This window comes from Bufo gargarizans, chromosome 6 (genome assembly GCF_014858855.1).
Source record: "Bufo gargarizans isolate SCDJY-AF-19 chromosome 6, ASM1485885v1, whole genome shotgun sequence".
In the NCBI taxonomy this organism is placed as follows: domain Eukaryota; kingdom Metazoa; phylum Chordata; class Amphibia; order Anura; family Bufonidae; genus Bufo; species Bufo gargarizans.
Window position 1 is genome coordinate 39,330,422 of NC_058085.1, and position 24,409 is coordinate 39,354,830.

The 24,409-nt window shown below is 48.4% G+C and overlaps 1 protein-coding gene across 5 annotated transcripts in view; it reads right to left on the reverse strand.

Annotated features, from left to right (window-relative positions):
• The window catches only part of ARSG (arylsulfatase G), a 43,013-nt gene extending 36,143 nt beyond the window's left edge, over positions 1 to 6,870 (reverse strand). The window contains exons 1-3 of one of the 5 annotated variants that reach the window (XM_044296042.1): positions 6,776 to 6,870; positions 1,886 to 2,123; positions 1,599 to 1,687 (exon numbers count right to left, since the gene is read on the reverse strand). The gene's annotated coding sequence lies outside the window, so the exon portion shown is untranslated. Of the gene's footprint in view, positions 1 to 1,598; positions 1,688 to 1,836; positions 2,124 to 3,801; positions 4,130 to 6,775 lie in introns of those variants that run through there. The other 4 variants (XM_044296045.1, XM_044296043.1, XM_044296044.1 and 1 more) reach the window with 4 other exon arrangements.
• Between the last annotated feature and the right edge of the window lie 17,539 nt (positions 6,871 to 24,409).

Here is a 24,409-nt window from a genome sequence, read left to right on the forward strand (position 1 = left end):
ATATTTTAACTTGTAGCGTCCCCATCACCATGGGAACGCCTCTATGTTAGAATATACTGTCGGATATGAGCTACATCGTGAAACTCATTTCCGACAGTATATTCTAACACAGAGGCGTTCCCATGGTGATGGAGACGCTTCAGGTTAGAATATACAAAAAAACTGTGTACATGACTGTCCCCTGCTGCCTGGCAGGTGCTGCCAGGCAGCAGGGGGCAGACCCCCCCCCCCCCTGTTTTTAACTCATTGGTGGCCAGTGGGCCCCCCCTCCCCTGTTGTTAACTCGTTGGTGGCCAGTGTGCGCACCCCCCTCCCTCCCTCTATTGTAATAATAGCATTGGGGCCAGTGTGCGCGCCCCCCAACCCCCCCCCCCCCTCCCTCTATTGTAATAATAGCATTGAGGCCAGTGTGCCCCCCCGATCATCGGTGGCAGCGGAGTAGAAGATTCATACTTAGCTGGCTGCTGCGATCTCTGTGTCCGGCCGGGAGCTCCTCCTACTGGTAAGTGACAGGTCTGTGCGGTGCATTGCTGTCACTTACCAGTAGGAGGAGCTCCCGGCCGGACGCAGACATCGCAGCAGCCAGCAGCCAGGTAAGTATGAAAATCTTCTACTCCGCTGCCACCGATGATGATTACAATAGAGGGAGGGGGGGGGGGGTTGGGGGGGTGCGCACACTGGCCCCAATGTATTAAAACAATAGAGGGAGGGAGGGGGGGTTGGGGGGGCGCGCGCACACTGGCCCCAATGTATTAAAACAATAGAGGGAGGGGGGGTTGGGGGGGCGCGCGCACACTGGCCCCAATGTATTAAAACAATAGAGGGGGGTTGGGGGGGCGCGCGCACACTGGCCCCAATGTATTAAAACAATAGAGGGAGGGAGGGAGGGGGGTGCGCACACTGGCCACCAACGAGTTAACAACAGGGGAGGGGGGGGGGCCGCACAATGATATTCAAACTGGGGAGGGGGGGGTCTGCCCCCTGCTGCCTGGCAGCCCTGATCTCTTACAGGGGGATATGATGGGGTTAATTGTACTATCATATCCCCCTGTAAGAGATCGGGTGCTGCCAGGCAGCAGGGGGCAGTCTTGTACACAGTTTGTAGTGTATTCTAACTAGAAGCGTCCCCATCACCATGGGAACGCCTCTGTGTTAGAATATACTGTCGGAAATGAGTTTTCACGAAGTGAAAACTCAGCTCTGAAAAAGCTTTTATGCAGACGGATCTTCGGATCCGTCTGTATGAAACTAACCTACGGCCACGGATCACGGACACGGATGCCAATCTTGTGTGCATCCGTGTTCTTTCACGGACCCATTGACTTGAATGGGCCCGTGAACCGTTGGCCGTGAAAAAAATAGGACAGGTCATATTTTTTTCACGGCCAGGAAACACGGCTCACGGATGCGGCTGCCAAACGGTGCATTTTCCGATTTTTCCACGGACCCATTGAAAGTCAATGGGTCCGTGAAAAAAAACGGAAAACGGCACAACGGCCACGGATGCACACAACGGTCGTGTGCATGAGGCCTTATGGTGGATATCTTCTCACTTCTCCTGTGTTCTCCCCTGTCCCTTATACTCGGTATCTTCTCACCTCTCTTGCGCTCTTCCCTGTTCATTATACTTGGTATCTTCTCAACTCTCCTTTCTTTTGTCCTGTTCCTTAAGGTGCATTCACACGATCTGCAAAAAATACGGACATCTGTGTGACGTATATGTTGCATCTGTTTGTTTTACAGACTTATTGTAACTATGCCTATTCTTGTCCGCAAAACTAGGTATACTTGGTATCTTTTCACCTCTCCTGTTATTTATACATAGTATCTTCTCACCTGCCCTGTTTGTGTTATGTCCTGTTTTGTATACATGATATCTTCTCACCTCTTTTGCCTTCACCTCTGTTCTTTATGTTCGGTATCTTCTCACCTCTTCTGCCCTTTTATACGCCGGATTTTCTCACGTCTCATGTGTTCTAACCGTAACCCTGTCTCTTGTACTCTGAATTTTCTAACCTCTCTTGCACTCTTTCTTGTCTCTTATACTCTGTATCTTCTCAACTCTCATTTCTTCTGTCCTGTTCCTTAGGAAGCATTCACACGACCATATGTATTTTGCGGATCTGCAAAAATTACAGATGACATCTGTGTGACGTCGATGTTGCATCCATTTGTTCTGTGAACTTATTGTAAAAATGACCGTTCTTGTCAGCAAAACTAGATATACACTGAACAAAAATATAAATGCAACACTTTCGGTTTTGCATGAGCTAAACTCAAAGATCTGAAACATTTTCTACATACACAAAAGACTTATTACTCTCAAATATTGTTCACAAATCTGTGTTAGTGAGCACTTTTCCTTTGCAGAGATAATCCATCCCACCTCACAGGTATGGCATATCAAGGTGCTGATAAGACAGCATGAATATTTTACAGGTGTGCCTTAGACTGCCCACAATAAAAGGCCACTCTGAAATGTGCAGTTTGATCACACAGCACAATGCCACAGATGTCGCAACTTGTGAGGGAGCGTGCAATGGGCATGCTGACTGCAGGAATGTCTACCAGAGCTGTTGCACATGCAATTAATGTTCATTTCTCTACCATAAGTCAACTCTAAAGGCGTTTCAGAGAATTTGCCAGTACATCCAACCGGCCTCACAACACACCCAGCCTCCACATCCAGCATGTTCACCTCCATGATCATCTGAGACCAGCCACCTGGACAGCTGCAGAAACAATAGGTTTGCATGACCAATTTCTGCACTGTCAGAAACCGTCTCAGGGAAGCTCATCTGCAGCTCGTCCTCCTCATCGGGGTCTGGACCTGACTGCAGTTCGTTGTCGTAACTGACTTGAGTGGGCAAATGCTCACATCCGATGGCGTCTGGCACGTTGGAGAGGCGTTTTGTTCACGGATGAGTCCCGGTTTTAACTGTTCAGGGCAGATGGCAGACAGCGTGTGTGGTGTCATGTGGGTGAGCGGTTTGCGGACGTCAACGTTGTGGATCGAGTGGTCCATGGGGGAGGTAGGATTATGGTGTGGGCAGGCGTATGTTATGGACAACGAACACAAGTGCATTTTATTGATGGCATTTTCAATGCACAGAGATACCGTGACTAGATCCTGAGGCCCATTGTTGAGCCATTCATACACGACCATCACCTCATGTTGCAGCATGATAATGCACGGTCCCATATTGCAAGGATCTGTACACAATTCCTGGAAGCTTAAAACATCCCAGTTCTTGCATGGCCAGCATACTCACCGGACATGTCACCCACTGAGCATGTTTGGGATGCTCTGGATCGGCGTATACGACACCGTGTTCCAGTTCCTGCCAATATTCTGCAACTTCGCACAGCTAATAAAGAGGAGTGACCAACATTCCACAGGCTACAATCAACAACCTGATCAACTCTATGCCTCGGAGATGTGTTGCACTGCGTGAGGCAAATCTGGTCACACCAGATGCTGACTGGTTTTCTGCCCCCCTCGTCCCTTTAGTAAGGCAAAACTGTGCACATTTCAGAGTGGACTTTTATTGTGGGCAGTCTAAGTCACACCTGTGCAATATTTATGCTGTCTAATCAGCACCTTGATATGCCACACCTGTGAGGTGGGATGGATTAACTCAGCAAAGGAAAAGTGCTCACAAACACAGATTTGTGAACAATATTTGAGAGTAATAGGTCTTTTGTGTATCTAGAAAATGTTTCATATCTTTGAGTTTAGCTCATGTAAAACCGAAAGTGTTGCATTTAGATTTTTGTTCAGTGTACTTGGTATCTTCTCACCTCTCCTGTGCTCTCTCCTGTCCCTTATGCTCGATATCTTTTCACGTTTTTTGTGTTCCGTCCGGTCCCTTGTACTTGGTATCTTCTCACCTCTCCTGTGTTGTCCCCTGTTCCTTCTACTCAGTATCTTCTCCCTTCTACTGCTTTATCCTCTGTCCCTTATACTCAGTAGCTTCTCCACTCTCCATATTCTGTCCTGTTCCTTAGGGTGCATTCATACAACCATATGTATTATGACATCCATGTGATGCCTGTGTTGCATCTGTTTTCTTTCACAGACCCATTGTAACAATGTCTGTTCTTGTCCACAAAACAGTCAAGAATGGGACATGTTCTATTTTTTGCGGGACTGCGGAATGGACATACAGATGCGGACAGCACACAGTTTTTGAGGCCCGATTGAAATGCAGATCGGATGAAAACTAAAAATACAGTTGCGTGATTGGGGCCTTATACTGTTCCTTATATTCGGTTTCCTTTCCCTTCTCCTCTGCTTCTTATACTTGCTATCTTCTCCTGTGTTCTTCCCTGTTCCTTAAACTCAATATCTTCTCACATCTCCTGCACTCTCACCATCCCTTATTATCAGTATCTTCTCACCTCTCCTGTGTTCTCTTCCTTATTATCAGTATCTTTTCACCTCTCCTGTGTTCTCTTCCTTATTATCAGTATCTTTTCACCTCTCCTGTGTTCTCCCCTGGCCCTTGTACTCGTTATCTTCTCGCCTCTCTTGCATTCTTCCCTTTTCCTTATATTCTATATCTTCTCACTTCTTCTGCACACTCCCCTGTCCCTAAGGCCTTATTCACATTGTCAGTGTTTGGTCAGTGATTTCCATCAGTGTATGAGCTAAAACCAGGTGCAGGTCAAAAACACGGAAGAGGTGGAAATCTTTCCATTATACCTCATACCATGTAGGTTCTTATACTTGCTATCTTCTCCTGTGTTCTTCCCTGTTCCTTAAACTCAATATCTTCTCACATCTCCTGCACTCTCACCATCCCTTATTATCAGTATCTTCTCACCTCTCCTGTGTTCTCTTCCTTATTATCAGTATCTTCTCACCTCTCCTGTGTTCTCTTCCTTATTATCAGTATCTTTTCACCTCTCCTGTGTTCTCTTCCTTATTATCAGTATCTTTTCACCTCTCCTGTGTTCTCCCCTGGCCCTTGTACTCGTTATCTTCTCGCCTCTCTTGCATTCTTCCCTTTTCCTTATATTCTATATCTTCTCACTTCTTCTGCACACTCCCCTGTCCCTAAGGCCTTATTCACATTGTCAGTGTTTGGTCAGTGATTTCCATCAGTGTATGAGCTAAAACCAGGTGCAGGTCAAAAACACGGAAGAGGTGGAAATCTTTCCATTATACCTCATACCATGTAGGTTCTTATACTTGCTATCTTCTCCTGTGTTCTTCCCTGTTCCTTAAACTCAATATCTTCTCACCTCTCCTGTGTTCTGTCCTGTCCCTTATACTCAGTATCTTCTCATCTCTCCTGTGTCCTGTCCTGCTCCTTATCCTCGGTATCTTCTCACTTCTCTGTCTTCTGTCCTGTCTTTTTTACTCGGTATCTTTTCACTTATACTGTGTTCTGTCCTGTCCCTTATACTCAGTATATCAGCTATTTACAGCCATACTAGCTAGCAAGGTGTCACACAGCAACTGCTGCTGACACATGAAAACTGGCTCTTACTCCACCAAGGCCAGGAACCTCAGTGACATACCGATCATCCATGATAATAACTTTTACCTTCTTACACTTGTAACCTCTCCTTTGTTCTCACCTGTTCCTTATACTCAAAATCTTCTCACCTCTCCTGCACTCTCCCCTTCCCTTACTCTCAGTATCTTCTCACTTCTCCTCTGTTCTCTCCTGTTTCTTATACTCGGTATCTTCTCACCTCTCCTGTGTTCTGTCCTGTTCTTTATACTTGGTATCATCTCACCTACCCTGTGTTCTCCCTTGTTCTTTGTTCTCTGTATCTTCTGACTTTTCCTTTTGTTCTGTCTTTTTCCTTACGCTCGGTATCTTCTCACCTTTCCTGTGTTCTGTCCCTTATACTCAGTATCTTCTCACCTCCCCATTTTCTGTCCCGTTCCTCATAATCTTCTAAACTGTCCTTTGTTCTCTCCTGTTTCTTATACTCAAAATCTTCTCACCTCTCCTGCACAATACCCGTCCCTTATGCTCAGTATCTTTTCACCTCTCCTATCTTCTCTCCTGTTTCTTATGCTCATTATCTTCACATCTGCCCTGTCTGTGTTCTGTCCTGTCTCTTATACTCAGTATCTTCGCACCTCTCATACTCTGTATCTTCTCACCTCCTGTGTTCTGTCCTATTCTTTATACTCTATACCCTAACCCTATCATCTCACCTCTCCTGTGTTCACACTTGTTCTTTGTTGTCGGTATCCTCTCACCTCCCCTGTGTTCTGTCCTGTCTCTTATACTCAGTGTTTTCTCAGCTTCCCTGTGTTCTGTCCTGTCTCTTATACTCTGTGTCTTCTCAATTCTCCTGTGTTTTGTCCTGTTTCTTATACTCCCGGTATCTTCTCACCTGTCCTGTTCCTTATACTCTGTATCGTCTCAGCTCCGCTGTGTTCTGTCCTGTTTCCTATACTCTGTATCTTCTCACCTCCCCTCTGTTCTCCCCTCTCCCTTATACTCTGTGTCTTCTCACCTCTCCTGTGTTCTTTTCTGTTCCTTATACTCTGTGTCTTCTCACCTGTCCTGTTCCTTATACTCTGTATCTTCTTAGCTACTCTGTGTTCTGTACTGTCTCTTATACTCTGTATCTTTTCTCTTCTCCTGTGTCCTGTTCCTTATACTCGGTATCTTCTCACCTCTCCTCCGTTCTCCCCTGTTCCTTATACTTGGTATTTTTTTCACCTCTCCTCTGTTCTCCCTTATACCCTGTAACATCTCCCCTCTCCTGTCTTTTGTCCCTTTTCTTATTCTCAGTATCGTCTCACCTCTCCTGTGTTATGTCCTGTCCTGAATACTCGGTATCTTCATACGACTCTTAGGCCCTTAGTGACAATGCCTGAAACTGTGCTGCACATGCTCAGTAGTGGAAACTAGAGGAGGAAGCTTTCTAGTGGGCATGCCTGCAGTCATCTGAGAGCTGCTAGACACAACAGGAAGACCGTACTAAGACCAGTTCTGAATATAGCAGCTCCCATTCAGCAATTCTCTGCATGTCCAGCACACGCATACATGGCTGCATCTGACGCTGTGCTCTCTTACCAACGTCACATACGTGTATACACAAAAGACAACTGCCTTTCAGTTAGGGTTAGATCTTTTGACAGGTCTTGCTGTATTTTTTAGGGTTGTAGAAGGTATATATTTGCAGAACTAGATTCATCCAAATCCACAAAGAGGAAAGCAAATGATTTCACCACAAGTTTTTACTTGTACTAAAAGAATAAGAGCAGCCTAACACCTGCTGTACTGATAGCTGTCACTGATACCATCTCCTCCTGTACTGATAGCTGTCACTGATACCTCCTCCTCCTGTACTGATAGCTGTCACTGATAACACCTCCTCCTGTACTGATAGCTGTCACTGATATCTCCTCCTGTACTGATAGCTGTCACTGATAATTCCTCCTCCTGTACTGATAGCTGTCACTGATAACTCCTCCTCCTGTACTGATAGCTGTCACTGATACCACCTCCTCCTGTACTGATAGCTGTCACTGATAACACCTCCTCCTGTACTGATAGCTGTCACTGATAACACCTCCTCCTGTACTGATAGCTGTCACTGATAACACCTCCCCCTGTACTGATAGCTGTCACTGATACCACCTCCTCCTGTACTGATAGCTGTCACTGATAACACCTCCTCCTGTACTGATAGCTGTCACTGATATCACCTCCTCCTGTACTGATAGCTGTCACTGATAACTCCTCCTCCTGTACTGATAGCTGTCACTGATACCACCTCCTCCTGTACTGATAGCTGTCACTGATACCACCTCCTCCTGTACTGATAGCTGTCACTGATAACACCTCCTCCTGTACTGATAGCTGTCACTGATACCACCTCCTCCTGTACTGATAGCTGTCACTGATACCTCCTCCTGTACTGATAGCTGTCACTGATAACACCTCCTCCTGTACTGATAGCTGTCACTGATAACACCTCCTCCTGTACTGATAGCTGTCACTGATAACCCCTCCTGTACTGATAGCTGTCACTGATAACCCCTCCTGTACTGATAGCTGTCACTGATAACTCCTCCTGTACTGATAGCTGTCACTGATAACCCCTCCTCCTGTACTGATAGCTGTCACTGATAACCCCTCCTCCTGTACTGATAGCTGTCACTGATACCTCCTCCTCCTGTACTGATAGCTGTCACTGATACCTCCTCCTCCTGTACTGATAGCTGTCACTGATACCACCTCCTCCTGTACTGATAGCTGTCACTGATATCACCTCCTCCTGTACTGATAGCTGTCACTGATAACACCTCCTCCTGTACTGATAGCTGTCACTGATACCACCTCCTCCTGTACTGATAGCTGTCACTGATAACACCTCCTGTACTGATAGCTGTCACTGATAACACCTCCTGTACTGATAGCTGTCACTGATAACACCTCCTCCTGTACTGATAGCTGTCACTGATATCACCTCCTCCTGTACTGATAGCTGTCACTGATAACATCTCCTCCTGTACTGATGGCTGTCACTTATAACACCTCCTCCTGTACTGATAGCTGTCACTGATACCTCCTCCTGTACTGATAGCTGTCACTGATATCACCTCCTCCTGTACTGATGGCTGTCACTGATACCACCTCCTCCTGTACTGATAGCTGTCACTGATAACATCTCCTCCTGTACTGATGGCTGTCACTGATACCACCTCCTCCTGTACTGATAGCTGTCACTGATAACACCTCCTCCTGTACTGATAGCTGTCACTGATACCACCTCCTGTACTGATAGCTGTCACTGATAACACCTCCTCCTGTACTGATAGCTGTCACTGATAACACCTCCTCCTGTACTGATAGCTGTCACTGATACCTCCTCCTGTACTGATAGCTGTCACTGATAACATCTCCTCCTGTATGATAGCTGTCACTGATACCTCCTCCTACCTTACCCTCCTCCTGTACTGATAGCTGTCACTGATACCTCCTCCTCCTGTACTGATAGCTGTCACTGATAACTCCTCCTCCTGTACTGATAGCTGTCACTGATAACACCTCCTCCTGTACTGATAGCTGTCACTGATAACCCCTCCTCCTGTACTGATAGCTGTCACTGATACCACCTCCTCCTGTACTGATAGCTGTCACTGATACCTCCTCCTCCTGTACTGATAGCTGTCACTAATACCTCCTCCTCCTGTTCTGATAGCTGTCACTGATAACACCTCCTCCTGTACTGATAGCTGTCACTGATACCACCTCCTCCTGTACTGATAGCTGTCACTGATACCACCTCCTCCTGTACTGATAGCTGTCACTGATAACACCTCCTCCTGTACTGATAGCTGTCACTGATAACACCTCCTCCTGTACTGATAGCTGTCACTGATAACACCTCCTCCTGTACTGATAGCTGTCACTGATACCTCCTCCTGTACTGATAGCTGTCACTGATACCACCTCCTCCTGTACTGATAGCTGTCACTGATAACACCTCCTCCTGTACTGATAGCTGTCACTGATAACACCTCCTCCTGTACTGATAGCTGTCACTGATACCTCCTGTACTGATAGCTGTCACTGATACCTCCTCCTGTACTGATAGCTGTCACTGATATCACCTCCTCCTGTACTGATAGCTGTCACTGATAACACCTCCTCCTGTACTGATAGCTGTCACTGATAACACCTCCTCCTGTACTGATAGCTGTCACTGATAACACCTCCTCCTGTACTGAAAGCTGTCACTGATAACACCTCCTCCTGTACTGATAGCTGTCACTGATAACTCCTCCTCCTGTACTGATAGCTGTCACTGATAACACCTCCTCCTGTACTGATAGCTGTCACTGATAACACCTCCTCCTGTACTGATAGCTGTCACTGATACCACCTCCTCCTGTACTGATAGCTGTCACTGATAACACCTCCTGTACTGATAGCTGTCACTGATACCACCTCCTCCTGTACTGATAGCTGTCACTGATAACACCTCCTCCTCCTGTACTGATAGCTGTCACTGATACCACCTCCTCCTGTACTGATAGCTGTCACTGATACACCTCCTCCTGTACTGATAGCTGTCACTGATACACCTCCTCCTGTACTGATAGCTGTCACTGATACACCTCCTCCTGTACTGATAGCTGTCACTGATACCCTCCTCCTGTACTGATAGCTGTCACTGATACCACCTCCTCCTGTACTGATAGCTGTCACTGATACCACCTCCTCCTGTACTGATAGCTGTCACTGATACCACCTCCTCCTGTACTGATAGCTGTCACTGATACCACCTCCTCCTGTACTGATAGCTGTCACTGATACCTCCTCCTCCTGTACTGATAGCTGTCACTGATACCACCTCCTCCTGTACTGATAGCTGTCACTGATACCACCTCCTCCTGTACTGATAGCTGTCACTGATACCACCTCCTCCTGTACTGATAGCTGTCACTGATAACTCCTCCTGTACTGATAGCTGTCACTGATAACTCCTCCTGTACTGATAGCTGTCACTGATACCACCTCCCCCTGTACTGATAGCTGTCAGTCACTGATACCACCTCCTCCTGTACTGATAGCTGTCACTGATACCACCTCCTCCTGTACTGATAGCTGTCACTGATACCACCTCCTCCTGTACTGATAGCTGTCACTGATACCACCTCCTCCTGTACTGATAGCTGTCACTGATACCACCTCCTCCTGTACTGATAGCTGTCACTGATACCACCTCCTCCTGTACTGATAGCTGTCACTGATAACACCTCCTCCTGTACTGATAGCTGTCACTGATAACTCCTCCTCCTGTACTGATAGCTGTCACTGATAACACCTCCTCCTGTACTGATAGCTGTCACTGATAACACCTCCTCCTGTACTGATAGCTGTCACTGATAACACCTCCTCCTGTACTGATAGCTGTCACTGATACCTCCTCCTATACTGATAGCTGTCACTGATACCTCCTCCTCCTGTACTGATAGCTGTCACTGATAACACCTCCTCCTGTACTGATAGCTGTCACTGATACCTCCTCCTCCTGTACTGATAGCTGTCACTGATATCACCTCCTCCTGTACTGATAGCTGTCACTGATAACACCTCCTCCTGTACTGATAGCTGTCACTGATACCTCCTCCTCCTGTACTGATAGCTGTCACTGATACCACCTCCTCCTGTACTGATAGCTGTCACTGATATCACCTCCTCCTGTACTGATAGCTGTCACTGATACCTCCTCCTCCTGTACTGATAGCTGTCACTGATATCACCTCCTCCTGTACTGATAGCTGTCACTGATAACATCTCCTCCTGTACTGATAGCTGTCACTGATACCTCCTCCTGTACTGATAGCTGTCACTGATAACACCTCCTCCTGTACTGATAGCCGTCACTGATACCTCCTCCTCCTGTACTGATAGCTGTCACTGATAACTCCTCCTCCTGTACTGATAGCCGTCACTGATACCTCCTCCTCCTGTACTGATAGCTGTCACTGATAACACCTCCTCCTGTACTGATAACATCTCCTCCTGTACTGATAGCTGTCACTGATACCACCTCCTCCTGTACTGATAGCTGTCACTGATAATACCTCCTCCTGTACTGATAGCTGTCACTGATAACTCCTCCTGTACTGATAGCTGTCACTGATACATCATAATTGAGCAAACTTTGACCCTGTACCTCACAGTCAGCAGACACATTCCAGCCAATCAGCAGCAGACCCTCCCTCCCAGACCCTCCGACCTCCAGCATCCATTTTAGATTCATTCGGAAGCTGCATTCTTAGTGAGAGGAGGGACAGTGCTGCTGCTGCTGCTGCTGCTGCTGATGATGATGATTCAATAGGGAAAGCGTTAGCTAGGGCAGTGTTCTGTGTCCACAGACTCATCTGCTGTAAGGACAGCGTCCTGACAGCACCCTAAAAAGCCCTTTAGGGCTGGTACATCAGTCTGCTATTTATATATATATATATATATATATATATATTGAAGTTGCCTGCTTGTGTGTGAGGGGCTGCAGGCTCACAGACAGTACTGTGTGCACACCATTCATACACGGTGTCACAGACAATACCTTGCAGGTAAAAAAAAGTCAATTTATTATTTCTTTGTGATATAATCGCAGTTGCAAGCCAGTGAGTGTCTGGCCCACAGACTGTACTGTGGCCACTGGCTAGGCCACCACTCATACCGTTACAGGGTGTCCCTCACAATACTGTCACGGAAGGTGTAGAGGAAACAAGAAAACACAAAATGAATATACGACTGTATGGATCCAAAACTAAGGAACAAAAAGGGAGAGCCCTGCATCAGACCTGGCTCTCTCCCTTACTGCTCAGCCTATGCGAAAATCCCAATGGTAGATGATCGCATATCCTCGTGCCTCGACTGTATAACACCTGAACACCCTATAATAGTGAGGGGACACGACCACCGGCTCCCTACACTAGATACGGAGGGAGTCAGGGTCACCTGGGATCCAGCAAACAGAAAAACACAAATGAATGAACAAAACTTATCTTGTAGAAGACTCAGAAGTAGGATCACCATGCACACACTCCAGGAAGTAATATAAACCGCAAACTGATGCACTATGGGGAGGTATTTAAAGGGATGCAATCAGTGCAACTACATGACAGCTGAGAGAGGCTAACGAGATGAGAAAATGAAAGCAAAACAAAGGAACCTCAAGGAGGCGGTTCTGAAAGGCATCTGTCAGAGCTTCTCAGATGTCTGGTGGTGACAGTACCCCTCCCTCTACGAGTGGACTCCGGACACTCAGAGCCCACCTTCTCAGGATGGGACCTATGGAAAGCCCTGATGAGACGAGTGGCCTTACTGTCCGTCACTGGGACCCACATCCTCTCCTCAGGGCCATAACCCTCCCAATGAACGAGGTACTGAAGAGAACCGAGGACAACACGAGAATCCACAATCCTAGAGACCTGAAATTCAAGATTACCATCAACCACAATCGGAGGAGGAGGCAAAGACGAGGGTACAATGGGTTGGACATAAGGTTTTAATAAGGACTTATGAAAAACATTATGGATCTTCCAAGTCTGAGGAAGATCAAGACAGTAGGCAACAGGATTGATGACAGACAAGAATTTGTAAGGCCCAATAAACTTAGGACCCAACTTCCAGGAGGGAACCTTCAATTTGATATTCTTAGTAGACAACCACACCAGATCACCAACATTCAAGTCCAGACCAGGCACACGTCTCTTATCCGCCACACGCTTATATCTCTCACTCATGCTCTTTAGATTATCCTGAATCTTTTGCCAAATAGATGACAAAGACGAGGAGAATCTGTCCTCATTAGGTAAACCAGAAGACCCCTCTCCCGAGAAAGTCCCAAACTGCGGATGAAACCCATATGCACCAGAAAATGGTGACTTATCAGAGGACTGGCATAATAGACGTAGTCTAGACTCAGCCAGAGCAATATGATCCGGATCATCATATATCTGACCCAGGGCTAAAAAAAAATTCATCCACTGAACAGAGGGGCCGTGCCCCCACCGGCAGCGAAAAGGCCCAGGACTGAGCGTTATCCCTGAGCAGCGAGATGATGATCCCCACCCTCTGCTCCTCATCACCAGAGGAATGGGGAAGTAGGCGAAAATGGAGTTTGCAAGCCTCTCTAAAACAAACTGACTGGATCCAAAACTAAGGAACCAAAGGGAGAGCCCTGCAACAGACCTGGCTCTCTCCCTAACTGCTCAGCCTATGCAAAAATCTCAATGGTAGATGATCGCATATCCTCGTTCCTCGACTGTATAACACCTGAACACCCTATAATAGTGAGGGGACACGACCACCGGCTCCCTACACTTGATACGGAGGCAGTCAGGGTCACCTGGGATCCAGCAAACAGGAAAACACAAATGAATGAACAAAACTTATCTGTAGAAGACTCAGTTGTAGCATCCAGCATGCACACACTCCAGGAAGTTGTATAAACCGCAAAGTGATGCAGTATGGGAAGGGATTTAAAGGGATGCAATCAGTGCAACTACATGACAGCTGAGAGGGGGTAACGAGATGAGAAAACGAAAGCAAAACAAAAGGAACCTCAAGGAGGAGGTTCTGAAGAAGGTCTGTCAGAGCTTCTCAGATGTCTGGTGGTGACAGCTCGGCACATGGCGGTACTGAGCCGAGTACCGCATGTGCTCGAGTGCCATGCTCGAGTCTCCTTCCCGCACGTTTTGTAGCTGCTAAGCAGCCAATAAACGTGCAGGTAAGTACTGTAATCACTGTAATGCCAGTAGCCATGTTGGCTGCTGGCATTACAGTGATTGGCTGGCTGGAACGGCTCATTGCGATTCAGGGAGAGCTACGGTTAGGAAGGGACAGATAGTGTAGGGAGTTTGTGATCGCAATTTATTCAATTTCAAAACATTTCAAGTACTCAAAATTCCTTTTAAGGACTATTGTGTGTGGTGGCAGCAATTTAATCTTGCAAAGTAGTCAGGTTTTTTTTTTTCATACTTTGCGATTCTTTTTCTATAGAGGGTGTCTGCAGTGACTTGTGACATCTGTTCAGCAATACCTTCTGTGTGTCATGGGCAGAGATAGTAAGAATATTATTGAAAACAATTTTATTTTTTCCATAATTTATTCACATTTTTCCTATAAACGGTCCCTGTAGTGAATTCTCACATCGGTGCTGCAATAGCGTGTGTGTGCCAGGGCCAGATATTGGGGAAAATATTAGAGAAAACAATTTTATTTTTTCCATAATTTATGCACAGTTTTCCTATAAACGGTCCCTGCAGTGAATTGTCACATCTGTACTTCAATAAGTTGTGTGTGTCAGGCCCAAATATTGGGGAAATATTAGCAAAAACAATAATATTTTTTTCCCTAATTTATCCAAATTTTTCCTATAAACGGCCCCTTATAACATATAATATTTAATATGAAGAAGGCGAGCATTAAGAGACGGGCAAGTGGCCGTGATGCTTATGGTGCACGCAGAGGCCGTGGCCCTGAGCGCTTTGAAACTGTGCCTGCTGCCAGAGCACAAGAAAAACAATCATCCAAGATACCAAGCTTCATGTACCAGTTTGCAGGGCGGCGCAGGAGACCACTCTTGAAGTCAGCCCAGTGCGAGCAGCTGGTCGGTTGGATTGCAGCAGATAGTGCTTCCAGTCTGTTACGCACCACCCTATCTTCCACCAAGCCCAGTCTCAGTAGCCAGGAGTCTGATCCACACAATCCTCACGCTGATCCTCTTACCTCCCATTATTTACAGTCTTGCCAAACAAGTGATCCCACACTCGGATATTCCGAGGACCTCTTTGCATCGCCATTAATTGATTTGGCCCTCTCGCCAAGCACACTTGAAGAGGGACCTGAGATCTTGTGCCCCAATTCCCAACCTCTTCAGCATCCATAGTCACAAGAACGGCAATTAGTGTTTATTGGAGGTGCATGATGATGAGACACAGTTGCCAATGACTCAACCGCAATTACTGTCTGAAGAGGTTAAGGAAGAGGATGACACACAGTAGTTGTCAATCACTGAGGTTGTGGTTAGGTCAACAAATCAGGAGGATGATAAGAGTGAGGAAGTGGAAGAGGAGATGATGAACGATGAGGTCACTGACTCAACCTGGGAAGTTGTCAACAAGCCGAGCGAGGGGAACAGTACAGAGGGGGAGGGATCTGCAGTAGAGGTGGCCTTGCGGTTCCCCCGGCGGTCGTTTTGCGGCGAACTTTGCTCTTTCGCTGTTTGCCGAAAAGGGTGAACATATGGCGGTATTCACGCCCACCATATTCTTTTATATTGTGAAGAACTTTGACCCATGACACCTCCATCAGGTGGTACAGGACAGCCAATTGAGACGTTTCAGCACATGGACATATCTCCTACCTTATAAAAAACCTTAACATCACAAGTGCCCTGACCAAACGCAGTTACTGGGAAGGTCCACTTAACCACGGACAAGTGCTTTCAATCAGGGATGCTACATTTCCCTGACGGCACACTGGGTGAATGTTGTGGAGGCTTGGAGCGACTCGTACCCTGGGATGGCACAGGTGCTACTGACGCCAAGGATTGCGGGCCAATTCCATCAGGGTTTCCGCCACCACCTACGTTAGTGGCTCCAACCCCCACTTCTCCTCCGCCTCCTCCTCCACTTCCACCTCCAAGTATCCGCGTGCAGCACCAGTCAGTCAGAAAAAATGATCTGCCTAGGTGACAAACAGCACACCGCTGCAGAGCTGTGGCACGGGATGAGACCAGACTGAGCTGTGGATCTTGCCACTCAACCTAGAACCAGGCATGGTTGTGTCTGATAATGGCTGTAACTTGGTGGCGGCTTTGGAGCTGGGCATACTTAGACACATCCTATGCCTTGCCCATGTATTCAACCTTGTGGTTCAGCGGTTTCTAAAAACATACCCCAATTTGCCTGAGCTACTGGTGAAGGTGCGCCACGTGTGTGCACATTTCCGCAAGTCACCGACAGCTTCAGCCGGTCTGTAAACGCTGCAGCAGTGCTTGAAATTGCCAGCTCACCGGCTGTTGTGCGACGTGAGCACGCGCTGCAACTCCACGTTCCACATGTTGGCCAGGATTGTGAGCAGCAGAGGGCAATTGTGGAATACCAGATGCAACATGGTCATCACCTTTCCAGTCATCTTCCGCTATTTACAAGCGAGGAGTGGGCATGGATGTCTGACCTCTGTGAGGTTTTACGCAACTTTGAGGAATCAACACAGATGGTGAGCGGCGATAACGCTATTATCAGCGTCACCATCCCACTTCTGTGTCTTCTCAAACGCTCGCCTCTCACAATTAAGGACAATGCTGTTCATGTGGAAGAGGTGGAAATGGGGGAGAACATTACACAGATTGATGATAGCCTGACCATCCTCAGTTCGTTTTCTCAGCACGAATTGGAAGCTGAAGAGGAGGAGGAGTGGGAGACGGTTGCCTCAGCTACAGAGCAGCAGGCAGAAAAGAAGGAAGAGCATGAGGAGATTGGGAGTGATCCTCCTGATGACGACAGTGAAGTCTCGCCTGTTGGTACTCTGGCTCACATGGCTGACTTCGTGTTAGGCTACCTTTCACGCGACCCGTGCGTTATACGCATTTTAAACAACACAGATTACTGGTTGTTCATCCTTCTCGACCCCCGCTACAAAGAGAACTTCTCATCTCTCTTTCTTCTGGTGGAGAGGACAAGCAAAATTGTGCAATACCAGAAGATCCTTGTTGAAAAATTTCTCCAAAATTTTCCAGCTGACAACACTGGCAGCAGAGTCCATACTTCCTTGGCCAAACGAGGAGGGGAGACAAGGGGAACACACAGCAGTTTCAACAGAGGCAGGGAAACACTTTCCAAAGCCTGGGTGTCATGGAACCATGAACCAGACGTACAACAAGAGATAAGTGGAAATAAGAAAGCTTTATTGAAAATCAAGCTGTAAGCAAAAGTCCAAACGGATGGCTAAACCGAAGCAGGGTCTTGCGTAGACAGAGGTCAGGAACCAGAAGGGTAGTCAGACGAAGCCTGGATCAGGAACCAGCAGGGTAGTCAGACGAAGCCAGGATCAGGAACCAACGGGGTAGTCAGACGAGGCCAGGATCAGGAACCAGAAGCAGCAGCAGTCTAGAAGCATGTGAACACAGGAGGACCAAGCAAGGAACTGAAGCCACAGACCTCCTATATATATGAGCTAGGCATCCAGCTCCTCCCAGTGGGACGGAGAAGCCGCAGGGTGGGAGGCTACAAGAAACCCAGAAACCAAGATGGCCGCCAGCACATGTCAAACGAAGGAGAACAGTAAGAAGGTAAGACCATGACAGTACCTCCCCCTCAAGGGCCCCTCCTCCGCGGAGTAAGGAACGGTTTCTGAGGGAAGCGTGCGTGGAAGGCTCGGAGCAAAGCAGGAGCATGGACATCTGCGGAGGGAACCCAGGAACGCTCCTCTGGACCATAACCACGCCAATATTTTTTGTTTGGTGAGAATTTTTATTTACAGGTGTCGGGGGTGTCGATGGGGGCCAAGTTCTCTCCCTCCATAGCTAATATATTTATGGCGTGGTGGGAGGGACACTTTCTCCTCATCGACACCCTCCCACTCCTGGACCACCTGCTCTGGTATGGACGTTACATCGATGACCTGCTGATGGTGTGGTCTGGTGATGTGACGTCCATACCGGAGTTAATGGAATATTTTAATTCCAAGGTGGATGATATACAATTTGTGTTTCATACTCACCAAACTGAGATTCAATTTTTGGATCTGTGCCTGAGGGGGGATCCCTCCACTAGTGCAGTCAACACACTGACTTATCGCAAACAATTAGCAGGTAATACCATACTTCTGGCCCAGTCATGCCATCCTTCCCATACTATCCATAGCATCCCCAGGGGTGAACTTATACGTGCCCGTCGCAATTGTTCCGATCAGAGAGCTTTTGAAATAGAAGCCTCTAACATCACTAATAGACTGTTACGTAGGGACTATTCACAGCAAGATATACAACATGCTAAAAAAATGGTTTCACAAATTAATAGACAGTCGTTGATTTTTCCGGAACAATCTCAGGCACGCAGGTCACCAGTGGATTCTAATCATTGCCAGCAAGCAACTTATTTCGTTACACAATATAGCCAAGAGTTTTCTGCCATATGTAAAATTATGAAGAAATATTTTAATGTACTCAATTTTGATGGCGAGTGGTCTGATATTGTGTCTAACGGAATAAAGTGTGTAGCTAAGAAAGCACCCACCCTAGGCAATATTATTAGCCCTAGCTTTTTTTCAGTGTCCAAAAAATCACAAGCCACCTGGTTACAGCATAAAGGTAACTTTAAGTGTGGTCATAAAAAATGCATTTGTTGCCAACATATGACTACTGAAAAAACGTTCAAGTCCATGAATAACGAGAGGGTATACAATATTCAATCCTACATCAATTGTAACACCAAATACGTGGTGTATCTTGTTACATGTACGGCTTGTTCTTTGTTGTATGTGGGCTGCACCACTACCCCCTTAAAAAATCGGATTCGCAGACACATTTCCGATGTGCCTCATTATAAGGACCGGAATGTCTCTGCAGTCAGCCTGCATTTTGCAGTGGTACATGCTGGTGATGTATCCCACCTACTAGTAAAGGGTATAGAAAGAGTTTTTTTGCCGCCTAGGGGGGGAGATCACAGGAGGAAACTCCTCAATAGGGAGGCTTTCTGGATCTTCCAGTTAGAATCTCGCCAGCCCTGTGGTCTAAATAGACGTCATGATCTCATTTTACAGTATTGATTTGGGACCGTTTCGTCTTTTCTACCACACATATGCTTTGCTATTAGTACTTTTGCTCTGTTTGTACTTGTATTTTTACTTAGTACAATGATCACTGTTTTTAGTGACTTAATTTATCTATATGTAAGTGTTTTCCTTTTGCTGGTGTCTGCCATTGTTTAATAGGGTTTCTATTTTGTCATGTGCATGGGAACCCTTGGGTCTCCACCTCCCAGGTGATATCTATCAGCCTGGGGTTAGTTTGGGCTACTTAAGGGAGAGCTCCCATTTCATTAACACGTTTGTCATGAGGAAGGACCCATATTCCTTTGAGGTCTGAAACATGTTGACTGTGTTTGTACACCTGTATGGATTTTAACTCGCTGGAATAAAGTTTTGCATTTTTTCACCGGAGAGAGCTGGATTTTCTTCTCTTTCTTATTGCATATACCGCATCCAGGAGCGGCATCCGTGCACCTCTGGTGATTCTACTACTGCAGGTGAGAGCTGCCTTACTTTCCTTTATAACCACGCCAATGGACCAAAAACTGCAACCGACCGCGGACCAGGCGTGAGTCTAGGATATTGCTCACCTCATATTCCTCACGATTGCCCACTTGGACCGGACGGGGCCGAGGAACCGAGGAAGTGAAACGATTACACACCAATGGCTTCAACAGGGAGACATGAAACACGTTGGAGATCCGCATGCCAGGAGGAAGCGCAAGGGCATAGGCTACCGGGTTTACCCTGCGAAGCACTCGGAAGGGACCAACAAAGCGAGGCGCCAGCTTGGGAGTGGGCACTCGAAGGTTGAGGTTGCGGGTGGACAACCATACACGGTCTCCGACCTGGTAGGAAGGAGCGGGCGCTCGTCTGCGATCAGCCTGGAGTCTCTGGCGCTGCGCAGAGACCTCAAGGGACCTCTGGATCTGTACCCAAGAAGCACGTAGGACGGAAAGGTGATCCTCCACAGCCGGAATATCCTGGGGAGAGAATACCTCCGGTAACACGGCAGGTTGGAACCCATAATTGGCCATGAAGGGAGACGTCCCAGAGGAAGAGTTCACCGCCGTGTTCCTGGCAAACTCAGCCCAAGGCAGGAGGTCAACCCAATTGTCTTGGTGATCGGAGACATAGCAACGAAGGAATTGCTCCAAGGCCTGATTGGATCGTTCTGCGGCCCCATTGGACTGAGGGTGGTAGGCCGAGGAGAAAGAGAGATGAATCCCCAACTGGGAGCAAAAGGCGCGCCAGAACCTGGACACAAACTGACTCCCCCGATCCGACACAATCTCCTTGGGCAAACCGTGCAACCGGAAGACCTCCCTGGCGAAAATCGTGGCCAACTCTTGTGCAGAGGGTAACTTCTTGAGAGGAACACAGTGGCACATTTTGGAAAACCGATCCACAATCATGAGAATGACCGTATGGCCTCGGGATGCAGGGAGGTCCACAATGAAATCCATCCCCAGGTGTGACCATGGGCGCTCCCCGGTGGCTATGGGTTGCAAAAGGCCAAACGGAAGGTGCCGAGGGGACTTACTCTGGGCACAAACGGAGCATGCCGCTACATATGCGGCGATGTCGGAACGTAGAGAAGGCCACCAGAACAGACGTGAAACAGCCCAGGACAGCTGATTCTTTCCAGGATGCCCCGCGGCCTTGGAGTTATGGTAGGTTCGCAACAACCGAGTGCGCAACTCCTCAGGCACAAAACACCTGCCGTTGGGTCTCCCAGAGGGAGCACCAGATTGAGCCGCCAAAATCTGCTCACCCAGGGGAGAGGTCAGGCTGGTGCGAATGGCGGCCAGGATCTGATTCAGAGGTATGACCGAAGTCGGAATCGACTCCTCCCCGGACAGCTCGGAGTACTGCCGTGATAAGGCATCCGCTCGGATGTTCTTGGAACCGGGTAGGTAGGAGACCACGTAATTAAAACGTGACAAGAACAGAGCCCATCTGGCCTGACGTGGTGTCAATCTCTTGGCCTCAGAAAGGTAGGTCAGATTCTTGTGGTCCGTCAGGATGAGAACCGGAACCACCGAACCCTCGAGCAAGTGCCTCCATTCTTTAAGGGCCTGCACGATGGCCAATAACTCCCTGTCACCAATCTGATAGTTGCACTCCGCGGAAGACAGTTTCCGGGAGTAAAACCCACAAGGAAGCAGAGGACCCTCTGGTGTTCTACGCTGAGACAGAAGGGCGCCTACTCCCGTCTCAGACGCGTCCACCTCGAGGACAAAGGGCAACCCAGGGTTGGGATGCGACAGAATCGGAGCCGACACAAAGGCGGACTTTAGAGCCTCAAAAGCTCGGATGGCCTTGAGCGGCCAGACCTGGAAATTACTGCCCTTCCTGGTCAGATCCGTGAGAGGCTTGGCTAGCATAGAAAAGTCCCTGATGAACTTCCGATAATATTTGGCGAAGCCCAAAAAGCGCTGCAGGGCACGGAGACCACTGGGCTGGGACCACTGTAAGACAGCCGAAACCTTCTCAGGATCCATGGAGAACCCCTCAGCGGAAATGATGTAACCTAAGAAGGTTACCTGGGATCGGTGAAATTCGCATTTCTCAAGCTTACCGAACAGCCTGTTCTCTCGTAACCGTTGCAACACTCGTCTGACATCCATAATGTGGGCCTCCATGGATTCAGAATATACCAAGATGTCATCCAAATAGACCACCACACACTGCTGCAACAGGTCACGGAAAACATCGTTGATGAATTCCTGGAAGACTGCGGGCGCATTGCACAACCCAAAGGGCATAACCAAGGATTCATAATGACCGGTCCTGGTGTTAAACGCGGTCTTCCACTCATCGCCCGCCTTGATCCTTACCAGGTTATATGCCGCCCTCAGGTCGAGTTTGGTAAAGACCGTGGCCCCTTTGAGGCGATCGAACAGCTCGGAAATCAAGGGTATCGGGTAAGCGTTCTTGATCGTGATGCGATTGAGACCCCTGTAATCGATGCAAGGCCTCAACTCACCGCCCTTCTTTTTCACAAAGAAAAATCCAGCCCCTGCCGGGGATGAGGATTTGCGAATGTGTCCGCGTGAAAGCGCCTCCCTCACGTACTCCTCCATGGCCTCATTCTCCGCTACCGACAGTGGATAGACTTTGCCACGAGGAGGAACGGCACCAGATTGTAACTCTATGGCACAATCGTATGGGCGGTGCGGAGGTAGGGCAACCGCGCGCACCTTATCGAATACATCCCGGTACTCTTCGTATTCAGGAGGCAACAGAGAGTCCGAGGAAGTACACAGCAACTTGACAGGCCCATGGATGCAACTAGCCCCACACTGCGGTGACCACGAGAGGATCTCGGCCGATCTCCAATCGAAAGTCGGATTATGCTTCTGGAGCCAGGGGTACCCCAAGACCACCGAGTAGTGTGGAGACGAAATCACCTGGAGACAGACCGACTCTCTGTGAACGGCACCAATGGCTATCCCCACTGGAAGGGTCTCATGAGTCACGTGTGGCGGCAGAAGGGGTCTGCCGTCTATCGCCTCAAGAGCCAGTGGGGAACCTCGAGGCTGCAGAGGAATGGAATTGGCGGCAGCGAACACACTATCAATGAACAAACCACCAGAGTCCACCAACGCCTGGGTCGTCACCGAGCCCCCGACCCAGGAGAGGACAACAGTGATCAGTGGTTTGTCAACACGGGAAACCGGGGACGAGGAGACTCCACCCAAGATCTGCCCCCGACAGGATCTCAGGTGCGAGCGTTTCCCGGACGGTTCGGACATGCCAACCGAAAATGCCCACCGAGACCACAGTACATGCATCGGCCCTCGCGTCTCCGGAGTACCCTCTCCCCCTCGGACAGGCGAGCAAACCCCAGCTGCATGGGTTCACCCCCAGACAAGTCATCCCCAGGAGGTGTGGGAGGAGAGGGAGGCACGGGTGGGACAGCAAACGTAGGCGCCAATCTGTTAGAAGACCTCCGCAGGCTCTCCTTAAAGGAAGGTCTCTCCCTGAGTCTGGTGTCAATCAAAATCAGGAAAGAAATAAGAGACTCGAGCTCCACTGGTAGGTCCTTAGCTGCAACCTCATCCTTCAAGGCATCCGAGAGACCATGAGAGAAAGCAGCGACCAGAGCCTCATTATTCCAGCCCACCTCTGCTGCCAGGGTACGAAACTCAATGGCGTATTCAGCTACGGATCGTGAACCCTGTCTGATGGACATAAGGAGCTTCGCAGCAGAGGCAGCACGAGCCGGCACATCGAATACCTTCCGAAGAGAAGCAACAAAACCGGAAAACTCGGCAACCACCGGATTGTTGTTCTCCCATAAAGGGCTGGCCCAGGCCAAGGCCTTGTCCGAGAGCAGCGAGATCAAGAAGCCCACTTTTGATCTCTCAGTAGGAAAGGCATGTGGCAGCAACTCGAAATAAATGCCCACCTGGTTAAGGAAACCTCGGCACTGAGTTGGCTCTCCCCCAAAGCGCTGTGGAAGGGGGGCAGAACCGGTCATACCCCGAGACACCGCAGGCGCAGCAACAGGTGTCGGGGTAGACTCTGGCGCAACAACCGGAGCGGCAGTAGGAGCGGGCCCAGGAGCGACAACCGACCCATCGGCAACGGAAGCGAAATGAGCCGTGCGTTCAAGCAGGGTTTGCAACGCCACAGCGAACCGACCCAACAGGTGATCCTGCTGATCAAGTCTGGCAACCAGCGTAGGTAGCGAGGATGGCCCTGTACCGTCAGAATTCATGGCTTGGTCCTAATGTCATGGAACCATGAACCAGACGTACAACAAGAGATAAGTGGAAATAAGAAGGCTTTATTGAAAATCAAGCTGTAAGCAAAAGTCCAAACGGATGGCTAAACCGAAGCAGGGTCTTGCGTAGACAGAGGTCAGGAACCAGAAGGGTAGTCAGACGAAGCCTGGATCAGGAACCAGCAGGGTAGTCAGACGAAGCCAGGATCAGGAACCAACGGGGTAGTCAGACGAGGCCAGGATCAGGAACCAGAAGCAGCAGCAGTCTAGAAGCATGTGAACACAGGAGGACCAAGCAAGGAACTGAAGCCACAGACCTCCTATATATATGAGCTAGGCATCCAGCTCCTCCCAGTGGGAAGGAGAAGCCGCAGGGTGGGAGGCTACAAGAAACCCAGAAACCAAGATGGCCGCCAGC